This window comes from Falco peregrinus, chromosome 3 (genome assembly GCF_023634155.1).
Source record: "Falco peregrinus isolate bFalPer1 chromosome 3, bFalPer1.pri, whole genome shotgun sequence".
NCBI classification, from domain to species: Eukaryota; Metazoa; Chordata; class Aves; order Falconiformes; family Falconidae; genus Falco; species Falco peregrinus.
Window position 1 is genome coordinate 96,083,465 of NC_073723.1, and position 13,686 is coordinate 96,097,150.

At 40.0% G+C, this 13,686-nt stretch overlaps 1 protein-coding gene across 1 annotated transcript in view; it reads right to left on the reverse strand.

Moving 5' to 3' along the window:
• LOC101916540 (orofacial cleft 1 candidate gene 1 protein homolog) overlaps nucleotides 1–13,686 on the reverse strand; it is an 81,848-nt gene that overhangs the window by 39,433 nt on the left and 28,729 nt on the right. The gene's annotated exons all lie outside the window — the stretch shown is intronic.

Consider the following 13,686-nt stretch of genomic DNA (forward strand, 5'->3'; position numbering starts at 1 on the left):
CATCCCAGTCACAAGCACAAGTGCTAGCTGGGGAATGCAGATTGTCAAATTCCCCTCTTTTGAAACAGATGCTCCCATCTCCAAGTTCCTGGCCCATTGCTACAAATCAGCTTCTACTTGGACTTTGCCTGTGCTTTTTTTTTTTTTTTTTAGAAACAGATATATATATTTACATCAGTGTAAATATATATATTTAATATGTATATAAAATATATACATATTTTACATCAGTAAAATTATCACTGCTGTACAGCTAAATTGTTTTCCAGATTCCTCTACCATTAGAACTGCATCAAGTAAATGCTTAGGCAATAGCTGAATTAGTTGGAAGGTCTGTGTAGACACTAGTCTCTATGACATACATGGGAATTTTTCCCAAGCCAGGACTGATGAGAACTAAGGACTGAAAACAAGAAGCACAGGGTCAAGCACCTTCGAAATTTTATCCTTGAGCTGCACTCGAGTCAACTTGGGTCCAGCTGTCCTAAATGGTAGTAATATATGATGGTTCTTGAAAGGCACTATCTAACTCATAGAGCTGAAACTTCTGAGAATTTAACTTCTCTCCTTCAGAAGAATGGTCTGTTTGGAACTTTGTACTTATTTAGTTTCTCATGATGGAAATTATTTCACTTAATTTGGTTAGAGCTGCATTGACACAGGGGTTCATTAGGACACACATTTGCTTGCAATTCAATTTAAAATTAAATACACTTTGTTGTTGATTTTATTACTTTTAAACTACTGTATCTAGTGCCTTTATTAGCTGCTAATACACAATTATGAAGGTAAACAGTTTTCATTACTGAACATCAAACATTTAAATAACCACATTTGATCTCTTTCCTGGTTGCATTATTTTTCTCTTTTCCCTCCTTTTGCTGGGTATTGGACTGAATAGTGAAGTGAGTTACTCAGTGAAGTCAGGCCTCTTTTGTGCTCACCAGCATGCTCATCGGCTGTCACAGCAGAGCATAGCTTCCTCTGCTGTATCCATGAGGGTTATTTACTCCTTCATTTCTTTACAGGCAATGTGATGCATGTATTTATCTGAAGGTAACGTGTAGCTTGATCACAAACCCATTGCTCTGATTCAGATTTCCCTCACCCTCTAAGGATAATTCAGAGGCAGGGATGAAGGGCACTGGGAGAAGCCATTTGGTCACCTTTTGAAGTGCACTGTGTGTAGCACTTAAAAATTACAACCCAGGCTGGGTATCTGAAAATGGAGGTATCCAAACAGAGGCCTCTTTCAAAAGCACAGGCTGAATTTTTCTAGGCCTGAGGTCCTTTGTTTGGGAGAAGTTCCATTCATTAATATCCGTAAAGCACTAAAAGATCTTTGGAAGGAAAGCACCTTAGATAGAAGTACAAAGTATCCCTTATCTGACATACCTTTGAAAGAGTTCATGAATCCTGGCTTTCAACTTTTGTTTCTTGTGGTGAGAGACTTCCTTGTGGTGCTTTGAGTCCCACATGCCAAAGGGAACAAAAGAAAAAGAAAAAACTTACAGTTTGTTTCCTAATGTGCAGAAAGAACATGGAAATAAAGCCGTAAAAGTGCAATTTTCCAGAGGTTTGCCTTAGGTCTTCCAGTTGAAAGTATTCAGCAGTAATCAGGAATTTCAGCCACTAATACTTTATTTCATTATTTTTTCTGTAACTTTTTTCCATATATTTTTCCATGTTTACTCCATTATTTCCAAGGGAAAGTGAACTCTAATCTTGTTTTAAAAGCTTGATCAGTACAATGTGTATTTGTGCATGGTAGTACCCTTGCAGTCCTTATTTTTACACCACCTAACACATTGTCATATATATGCATACATACATATACGCATGCATAAGCCTGTTTGTACACACGCAACAAAATATAACACACAAAACAGGCATAGACTGCCAGAGAGACCACAACCTGCCCCTCTTTAAATCTGCCATAAATCTTGATGCCTTGTCTTACCACAACTGTTTCTGAATGTCTGATAAGAGGAACTAGCATTTTTAGAGGTTGCAACTCCTAGGAAGCTGACTGACATGAGAAGTCCTCTCTCCTTGGGGTTCTGCAGCTCTTCAGCATGAAGCTGGAGGGCTTGAAGTTATTTTACTCTTGAACACCAAGCTGAAAAAGTCATTCCATCAAGAAGCCAGCATCCACATCTTCTGGGCTGTGTTCTCCATGCAAAACCTGAAAACAATAACCCTGCTGAAGGGTGACAACTCAGGAAAACAAAATTCTTCTCCCTAACCTGTACTATTCAGAGATCTTGCTGAGGATTCAAGGACATTTCTCATGTCTGGATCTTCTGTGGATGTCCCTGAGGCAGACGTAAAACATGCCTACAACACTACCAATAAACAAGAAGGCTTCCTACTCTATACCCTATAGTCTAAACAGCGTAAAATTATTTCTTGCTTCCACTCACTCTCATCAAGCCTCAAAGCCAAAGAAACATTTTGGGAGGGAAACAATGTAATAGTCAATGGAAACAAATTCCCCAGTGGAGACTCCATATCTGGCTGTTGAATTCTCTCCTATTTTAAATTTTTAGGCTGTTTTCATGGAAGCTTAGGAATCTCTATTGAAGACTAAGGCAAAGCATCCTGCTTATTTCCAAAATGAAAATTATCAGCATATAAAAGCAGACTACAGAAACATTACAAAAGCCCGTGCACGTAGCTTTTAGCATACATTTTTTAACCCTGTAAAATCAAAGCAGAGACAACGTAATTGTCTTAAAATCCAGCATGATTTGTTGGTAGTCCTAGCAGACAGGCTCTGATGGATGCAATAAATCCTCCAGGCCCTGATCAAGCATCACAGGTGCACGATTACAAAGCTGACATGACCAAACTTGCTCAAAGCAAGACCTTCGAAGCTCTCCACATGACACTTGCATCACGGGCATTGCTTCCTTCACACTGCTCCTCCATCAGCAGGAACCAAACCCTCCTGCTCTCCTGCTCAGCTTTTGGCTGGAGTTCACTAGAAGTCCCCAGAGCAGGGACCAGGACCCGTTTCTCTCCTGTTCCCACAAATGTTGGCACTGACTTTCTTTCCCCAGCCCAGTGAATCACCACCTATGCCACTTCCCCAGGAAGGGCTGGGAGCTGGCTCCGATCCCGACTCTGCTCCAGCAGAGCTGGTAGCTGCCAGGTTAGGGTGATCGGACCCTCCTCATGCCACTTCCCGCAGTCCAGTGGGGGCTGCAGCCACTGGGGAATGTGCAAGCTGTTCCTTCCCGGCTGCCCCGCAGGAACGTGCCCTCCCAGGCACAGGGGACCCATCCCACGGCAGCAAGGACTAAGCAGTGAGGGACAGGCATCAGGCTGGGGTGTTTGGGAGGGTGCCCAGAAACAGACCTCAAAGCCTCTGAGAAAGTTTAATGACAAAAACTACCAAGTGAAAGACATCAAGTGTTGCCAGCGTCTGGTGGCAGATGAGAAGGGGTTTAAGGTTTTGGGCTGAGGCAGTTGGAGCTAAAGTTCAGAAAGCAAGAGGAAGGCTGGATTCATGATTTTCCTTCTGGAAGCAGCTTTTGGTGATGCCTGGGATAGCCATTTTTGAGGTGAGCACTTAGATTAAGAAATAAGATGAAATGGAATACTCACTTCATGTAAAATATCAAGTAGCCATATTACAACATTCAGACTTACCAATCCAGGCTTATGCTGAGCCAGAAATGGAGATATTAAAAAAAAAAAAAAAAATATATTACCAGACTCCCATAGCTGTCCAATCCCCTTGTTTATCTTTCTAATCTTAATTAAATAATGAATATTCAAAAGAAAATATGAATCAAGGTTCTCTGCATGAACTGCACTGTTTTCCATCTCTCAGCCTCTGAAGTGGCAATGGGAATATGATTTAAAACTATTTCTTCTGGATCCTAGTGAAATATTTGTCACAGTGTGTCATGATAATTTTTAAAAAGCTCTATCATCTACCTAATAAATTTGTTAAGTTTATTCAAATCTTATTGAACAGGAAAAGTGCAATGAGTCATGGTTAATATTTCTTTACCTACACTAAGAAATAAAATATATCAAAAATTCAATGCTTAGGGTCCTATTCAGAAAACCTCTATGAGTCTGTAATACATCTTCTACATGATTAAAAAAAAAACAGGAAACTTGCTTTAAAATGAATTATTCACCACCTTGAATAAATTTCCATCTTTCCTATTTGCAAAACCCCAAAGTCAGTTATGTAAATTTTAACCTACACTAATTACCTCAAGGGTGTGCAAGCTAAAGGAAAGTAGATGCAGTAGAAAAAAAAATCCCAGACATTTCCATCACCAGGAAGCAATTTCATAGAGGAAAAAATGTGTAAGTTTTCAAAAACAGAGCAGCCCATGTAATTTTTTAAATGTGGAATAATCACTGCTGCAATATCCCTTGAATCAGAGATTTACTGGAATAAACCCAAGCGTTTTTTCTCAATGGCATATACCATCACCCACATGGCTAAGTGCTCGTTTCTCATCATGATACCGACATTGTCTAGACTGTAAAAATGACCCATTGTTGGCAACGGCCGTTCCCAACAAGACGGCACAAAATGTGGTTTAGCTTCAAGTCAATGTAGACATTGCAGAAAACTTCAGAAAAAAAGTGACTAAAATCTGCCAACCACTGGATACCCTTCAGAGCTCTCCTGGGATATACAGCAGAAAGTGGAGCATTGTTTGAAGGCAGAAGGGCTCAATCACAGCATCATTTTGTCCAACTCCCTGTCCTGATACCGGGTGCTGCTTCAGCTGTGAGCAGCTCTTTCACACATCTTTCTCAGCTTCTTCATCTTCTATCTTGAGGTCTAATTACACAAATGGCTCATCTACTGATTTCAGAGAGCATGATCACAACCAGTATTTGAAAAAGCTCTTTTAGTCTGGGCCCAGCCTAGAGATATACAATGCCAAGTATTGTTTCTATTGTGGACAAAACCAAGAACCTGACTCAATACTATTAATCAGTGCTGACTGGCTATTTTCACTGTGAAACTATTTCACAAACTGTAGGACTTGACTCCTACAGCAATTATCAATTTGGAAAAAAAAATAAAGAAAATCCCACTCAAACACATCCTTTCCTCTTAGGAGAAAGCCCACAGAATTCAGCAAAGCTTTGAAGCAAAACAGAATTGGTTTTCTATCGTTTAGCAAAAATAGAGCATATTTAGGGAAAATATTTACCCTCCCCTTTTTATCAGTCCTAGCACTGGTATGCCAACCTTCTGGTGAGGTACTTGCCCCACAGTGATTTGAAACAGTCGGTTGAGCCCTGGCCCTGACGAAATTATATTCTTACAAGGAGTGCTGTGGGGGTCCACCTTCCCGCAAGTCCTCCTCGGGGTCAGGGTGCATCAGAGGCAGCGTGGAGACACCACTAGTGGGGTCTCCAGCAGCCTCCCACCACCCACAGGGATCCCACATGCTGAGGATGCTGGTGCCTCCCCTTAGTTCCACTCCGTAAGAAATCACATTGGTACCTCACAGTGCAAGCAGTGCCATCTTTCCAGCTGTAAGCAAATGCCCAAATAAAAGCTTTTACCTAGGATTTCCATCACAAATGGTTTTACAGCGGTGAAAATGCTATCCACTACATTTTTAAAGGTGGGAGAAGTGAGATGCCAGTGAGAAGTGACTTGCCTGAGTTCACTGAGCAAAGTGACAGCAGGACTAGACACAAACCCCCCGTCTTTAGTCCCAGTGGTCTGGTACCACCTAGTCCTCCTCCTCCACAGTCTGGCTGCTGCACGGAGATTCACTCGCAGTGATTTTCAACTTCTAGCGCACTGTATACCACAAAACAAGTAAACAATGAAGAACAATTGGAGACGAAGGGGGAAAAAAAATATTGCAAGAAAAGTTAACATTCCTTTCAGGCCAAGTGGGATTTTGAGAGTCTTGCCCTCTCCATGTCAACTACAGACAGATCACAGGGAAGCGAGGCATTGTAAGTGTCGTGAGTAACCTTCTTTGAAAGCAAAGTCCCTGGTAGCTGGATACAGTCTGCTCTGAAAATTGTACTGTCCATTGCCGGTTGGAATTTGGGGCACCTTGTCTCGGAGGTGGCCTAACCAGGAGGTAAAGTTGTGTCAAAATCCTGGATATGTGGTAGTATTGTTCAGGGTGCACTCTGGCAAAAATTTGTCACAAACTTGCAGATGTGTTTTCAAAAGGGAAAGGGAAAAAGCAACAAAGCAACACCCGCAATCCCCCATGACTTTCCCTCCAAATAAAAAATTAAACCTATTTACTGTTCATGAGCCCAAAATTAAAAACTTAAGACAATCGAGTCATTTGTAAGAGCTAGGGAGAAAAAATATAACGCATACTCTTTTAAAATTGATACGGCAGAACACAAAGTGAGATTTACTTTAGTCATGCTACAGCGTTATTACACTGAGTAATAGATACATTTAGTGACAACATTATAGGCTGATCATTTTGATAAATCTGTAAAGCATTGCATTATCTCTGACAACACAGTGAAGACTCAGCTACCAGTCAACACAAAAAGGCAGTATCCTGCTGACAAGGTGGGTGCTTTCATAAGACATTTAATATAAAAAACATTAATTTTGGACAGTTGTGGAAACTAGTGTAAAGCAGGTGTGATGAACAAGGACCTGAGCTTCCCCAAAACTCAGATGTTTTCATTCAATATTTTCATTCAAGAGGGTAGTACTAACAAATCAAAAGATGCTTAAGATGCAGTGAGGAAACTGGAGGGATGTCTGCTGCAGAGCTACCCGGCTTCTACAAAATAAAGATTTTGCCCCTCCAGCCTCAAAAAAAGAGGACTTGTTCTTCTCATTTCTGTCTTGCTGTTCACAGACAGATCACCTGTAGTTTCTTCAGAATCACCAGGTGCTCCTTTAGATGCTTCTTATTTCACAGTTGAGAAGATGTAGCTTCAAGGTCATAAAGCTTTGATGTCCTCATCAAAATCTACGGAGTGTTGTAAGTGTATGCAAGGCCATCTATCAGAGTTTCTGACAACCATAGCCGAGCACTGAAAATGTATGATGCTGAAATGGCATTTGCCATTGATAAAGAGACTTTAAGCAGAAATACGCTAGCCTGTCAAAGCTTCGCAAGTTCAGACGTCTCCAGATTAGCCTAGAAATCAACAGCTACTAAGAACCTTCAGTTTTAGCCTAAATAGTAATATATAATGGCTGATGATAACTACATTTTATTAGGGAACATATTCCCTCCAGTATAAACTCCTGCAGCATGAGCAATGCTAGAGGAAACTAACCGAACTATGCCAATCTATGGATCTAAAATGAATAGTTTACATTAAAAATGAAAAAGAAATAATGTTCATAAGCTATGACATGAGCTTCAGGGTTTTATGATCTTTTCTACTTTCTGGATACTGACAGCAAATCGTGGCATGAAAAACTGAAGAGAAACTGAAAGGAAATACCAATCGGAAATGCTGAGACTTTTTTTTTTTCTTTTTGTGGTTTTTCCCCCATTCTTCCTCAATTTAAAATGTTTGTTAATTTCAGCACAGCATGTTTTTATTATTTCTACAGCCTTTTCAAAGTCCCTCATGAAACTTTACTCCTTTAATCCTCTTACCCTTCCCTAAAGCAGGTATCTAATTTTAGGTCTGTTTTGCAGATAGGGAAAACAAAGTCATAATAACTTATTTGCTTGTTCCAGCCTCAAAAACATGATGTCTTGGTCTGAGGTTACAGTCTATCCCATCTTTCTGAGTCCCCATTTTTTTTTTTTTGACTGTCAATAAAGCATCGCCTCACGAATTTCTCTCCATAACTGTAATCTTAAAGCACAGGCTTTAACTTTATCCAGTAACTTCCATTTCTACTGGCTTTCACATCATCTTCTGTTTCAAGTGTGCAGACATACACTTGAACACTTTATAATAAAAATAGACATTCACTTACAATTAGTATATGAAAATTACAGAGAGGGAAACAATGCTTATAGTATAGTTTACTATATGATTGTCTTAAATACGACAGTGGCAATAACAAGTTGCCATGGTTAATGATTTTTCTGTGTAGAGAACAGCTGTCCTCCTGCAAGACCACATCCTGCTCCATCTCTCTGATGAAAGTTACAGGTGGAAATTGTTTCACATTTTCAGCTGAAAAGTAATCCCTCCTTCCCCAATTTGAATGTTGACATGAGCAATTGTATCATAACATCATACTATGCTGACACATCTTTGAGTGAATGTATGCATTTTAGTATACGTTCATATCGTAACCACCTAGTCCTGGAAGCTGCGTCTTGTCTAAGGGTTTAGTACAGTGAGAGAAACCAACTGTGCTAACAGATTGCCAGCAGGTTGAGCAACAGGGATGATTTCCCACCTTTGTACTAAGTTAGTAAGCAAGCACGCCTGAAATGCAACTGGACTGTCTTTCCCAGTATTTCTATGCCTCAACTTACAGGTGACCTGCTTATGTTTCACACTAGTAAACTGGTGTGAACCACTCCAAAGCCCTTAAAAACTCAGATTACACATGGAAAACCCAATATACCTCAAAGTGAGCCCTGCTTTGAGCAGGAGGTTGGAGTAGACAGCCTCCAGAGGTCTGGTCCTTCCCCACATAACTGTTCTACAAAGTAAAGGTCAAAAGCATTATCCAGCAGAGGTTCCACTGGAAAAATTCAGCTCTACTCTAAGACTGCAGAAGCAAAAAAAAAGTTACAACATTTAAAGCAATTCATTTATCTGCAGCTCATAAAATCTATGTAATCTATTAACGCTGCTAAGGAGTCTCCTGTCATAAAAGCTCACCAACAGTAGACATAGCTGCACCTGTGACTACAGTTTGGCTCCAGATGTGTTAAAAATACAAATAAAATCTCCCGGGGGGGAAGTAATTCTGGAGAATACATGAGCAACTGAAACTGTGTTTTCATTGTGTTCATTTTTGCAGGTTTGTGCCTCTCTACATCAGTAATGCTCACTCTTTCCTTAACAATCCTCATCTGAGCTCTTTTAACAGGTGGTCAGTACTTGATGAAGTCACTTAAACTTCAATAGGCCTTGGCAATCACTGATTCTCTTTGAAGTATCTTTCCAATTGTCTCTGTTTATTGAACCATAGAAATAGACTTCCTTACTGGACTTTATATTAGGATAATGAGCCAGAGAGCTGACCAGTCAGATTACCTTAAGCAGCAGCAAATGCAGTATCATCATTTACAGTAGCTGCAGGATTCATTGTTCCAGCTCAATAGAATATCAAGAATTACTCTAGTTATTTAATTGCCCCTCTGATCTTAAAGAGTGAAAGAACACAGTAAAAACTAAGCAGATTCCTTTTTAGTGAAAAATGTAAGAAATATATAGATTTCCATCACTTCCATCTAAATATTTACTTACCCATAAATCCACATAAATCCTGAACAAAGCAATCAAAAAAGAATTACAATTAAAAAGAGCAGCTATAGCAATATTACGGATATTGTGACAACCTCTTTACAAATATATAAAACATCTTTTCAACAGTTCTGCCTCTGTTGACATTCATTTCCATCGCTCCCCTTCCATCTCCCTGACTTCTTTAAAAAAAAAAAAAAAAGTGTATATCTGCATGTCCAGAAGAAATGGGGGAGGAACCTTAGAAATTCAGAGGGTTCCCAGGCTTCCCACCAAGGAAGCAGGAGGAAGCCTGATAAAATAAAGCTATTTAGAATTCTCAGGCTGCCAGGCTACAGGGTAGAGAAGACCCCTAGATACACACACTGGCATGCTGGTCAGACTTTTGGTCTGCTCAGTGGGTGCTGACACACATCTGAGGGCCATGGACACTCACTAGGCAGGACATCAGAAGCCCAAGGGCCAGAAGCCAAATATCTCAAGCTCTGGGAAGTTCACCTTGAGTTTTTTCCAATGAAACCTACGTTTAAGGGAAGTGCTTTTTCCCCAGTCCAAGAGCAGTCTACCTGGCAGGACTATAATGAATCCAAAAAGCTTGGCCTAATAACAGATTTCAAAAGGAAATTAGGTGCTAAGGGCTTTTGATGAGTGTAGATTTCAGTCTATCTGCACCCTCGTTCTTCCTCTGTAAAATGGAGATACCCATAATTCCTACTGTTTCACATCAATTACATGGAAACCATTAAGCTAACAGACTGTAAAGATGCTTTAACACTCAAATAATGAGTGTAGCATATAGGTAGCTTGCCTAAAATTAAGTCACCCACTTTTAAGACATGGTGTAAATGAAACACTGCCGGCTTTTGTATTCTTGACCTACAATTCTCAGAAAAAAAACCCAAAAAAATTACTCATTTGCACATGACAGCCATTTAAAATCTTGGCAAATGTCAAAAAGAAGTAGCCAGGTTTCAGCTGAGGAAAAGTCACTTTCAATTCTGCATTCCTCTTAGGTGCAGATATTCACATAAGTATTATATTCACAAAGAACGATCAGAAGGGATTGCAGAATGCTTTGTAGGCTACGGCTTTGACAAGGGGAGGTCTGCAGGTACCATTCAGGTGTAAATGACAGTATTATCCAGTGGGGTAGAACACGCAAACAAATGTGCATTGGTGTTTCGTATGACCGAGGCCTGATCCCACTGATTAAATTCCTGACTGGGGGGTAGATTTGTCACCATCTTACATAGTACCAAATTTTACCTACGTGTTATCCACCATTAACCAAAGGAAAACTGATCACTCCATCATCATATAAATTGATCTTGCTGTGACTTGGCGAGGAGTCAGAGCAGTGATGATATTGACCCTGTAAGAATATTAGGTCTAATGCCCAGAGGCATTAACCTTAGTTTAACCAAAAGGTAAATCTCATGATGAAAGGCAACATTTTATTACTATCTGCCTGCAACAAATAGCTCATTTCTTACTACTATAACTCAATTTCTGGTACCGAAGAGCAAAACTCGCGTTTTACTTTCAGAGGCTCATGAGTAATTTGCATTGAGGTCATGGATCAAAACTGATTATGTAGTTGTAATGATCAAGTCTTGCAAGGTGTTATGCCTAGCACAGAGAGAGAAATGTAGTGGCTGAATCCTGTAGAGAGAGACAGGGGTTTCGAATAAATTACATTTAGTTAAGAATGCCGAACAAGTTGCAGGAAGAAGATGGCAAAGCAGGAAAGATGTTCTTGACTTTCAGGGCAGTACTGATCCTTCCAGTTGCCCCATTATTATTTTTTTTCTGACAGAACCTACGTAAAACTGAGTAGTCACTTCTATCGTCTCAGTTCAGAATGAGCTGAAAATCCTACTGCTGGTATTTTTCCATGGCATTTGAATTAATGACTGGCAAGATTATGTTGCCAAAGGCCCATCAAGTGCAATCTCACTCCAATCACCAGTGTTTGCTTCATCCTCGGCAGTCTCTCGTGCTTTGAGAGCATATTGCCTTTAATCAAACACATTAAGCCAGCATTACGTCAGGTCTTTCCTTGCATATTTCTCTGCTCTGTAAGATCAAGTTCTGCCCATAAGCATGTGTCCCTGCATTGTCTCATGACAGATGGTTTTGTGCAGCATTCCGCATCCCCAGCCTTGGGTGTACCTGCTCAGCTTCTACCACAACACAGTCCCAAAGTTACAATTTTCTCTCAATGGAGTATTTTTCTCTATTCAAAGCAAATGTCATCAGGGCTTTTGAAATCCGTAGGCCTACATGATAGGCCACAGGAAACAGTACTGCTTCCCAAATTTAATATTCTTTAGAGTGTTTGTTAACAGAACATTGACATCTGCTTAATGCTTTCTTTACAAGAATCTATCAGATCTCCCCTTAATGTATTTCTTGCTAACTTCAACTCTCAACTTTTGCATTTACAAAACAGAACATGAAGTAAAAACACAGCTTAAAGCTCTGGAGCTAAAATTTTGCATAAACCTTTATTATTATTGTTATCATTTTGAAAGCATATCTGCTCTTTCAAAACTTAATCTTAATGATCTCATGCACTGAGCTGCTCTTTAAACAAAAGCCAGCCATTTACTGTAAAGCTACAAAACAGAGAAGAAAAGCAATGAACTAAGGGGTAGGTAGTTAATGCATAGCTGTCCTCTTCGTGCCAACGCTGCCAGCAAAGCTCTAGTGCAAATCAGATGCCTCACTGGAGAGAATTTTTGGCAGCCTAAAAAGAAACAGCAACAGCTCAAGTGTATTTCTGAACCTTGCTTACAAACCCAGTCTCATGTACTGTAAACCTTCACTTGCTATTTTTAACCCTTGGGCGCCTGTGTTTTCATTTTGTCAAAGCAAAGGAATGTGAGAGAGATGTCTATTAGACTCCTTCACTCAGCCCAGGGGTTAATTACTCAGTTTGGTAGACATTTGAAAATATTATGTTACCTCTAACGGCAAAATTGATAGAAGCTTGTTTCAGGCTCACTTTATGTCATTATGGCAGATTAAATTAACTAATCATAAATTACACTGGCTAAAGTACATCTGCTACTCACTAAACCTGCAGAAGGAAGGGAAAGGGCTTTTTTCTGAGTAAAAAGTAAATGCCATGCAGCAAATTAAAGACTTTTTCAAATCAATAAACATACATTCAAGCAACAAAAGCTGGAAGCATCCCAAAGATGGTAGCAACAGATTCTGAAGACCACAGCAGCAGCCTAACACTGAACTCGTAGCTGCTGCAGAAAGACATCAACGCTGAACACTGCAGGGATATATCCACAGATCAAAGAGTAAAGACAGTCCATTAAAGAAGAAATAAGGTAAATTTAAGAAGAATAAGCATGCTTGCATTACTGTTAGACATCTTGGAGTACCAATATGACATAAAAGGTGTGTGTTTGCAGCCTCTACTTCCAATTTCCCCTTCCATTTTCTGTTCAAAGGGGCTGAACGCACCATTTCTATGTGCTTCCAAGGAAAGGATGGATGTATGCATCACTGATCCGAAAGACAATATATATTTTACAGCTATCCTCCTGTCAGCCTCCACACTGCAGGATGCAGGTGTGACAGCTGATACCACGTTAGTATGATTGAATTCCTAAACAGGGAATGGACAACTGAAGTTAAAGTTGTGTGGGACAAATGGAGAGAAAAATAGGCATTCGAGACTTCTGTGTAGTATGAAGCATTGACTCCCTATCTGTAAGCTCATGGTAGACCAGCTCAATCAATCACATTAAATTAGGATTTTTCTTTCTTTTGCAAGAAAATAAGGAAGAAAAGCAGTATTACATTATATTACATGTGGATGCCCATATGCATTTGTCAGTGTAAAAAACAGAATATTGTTTTGAAGTGACTAGATAGCTTGTTCCTGTCTAGGAAACAACCTTTGCTGAACAACTCCAAAAAGAGTCCAAGTAAGACGATCAGCCTCCCAGGGACCATGTTTAGAGGGAGGGTAAACAAAGCACGGATAAGTCTATGGTGTTCTGTCAGGTGTCGCAAAGCGTCACAGAGTTTTGGGGCATCCAAATAGCCCAAATTTAAAGGTGTGAGCTGACAACATATTACAGTGTCTCCTGGAAAGGTACAGCACACACTGTTCACCTGTTCCCAGGTTCCTAACTCCATCAGTCCCTTGAGGCAGATGATACTCTTAGTACCATCTAAATCCTTTTCCCTCATGTTTCCCTCCCATTTTGTGTTCTCTGATCAATATTCCCAAACCATCTTCTATGCATGATTCACACAGCTACAATAAAAAGTCAGAAGGAATGA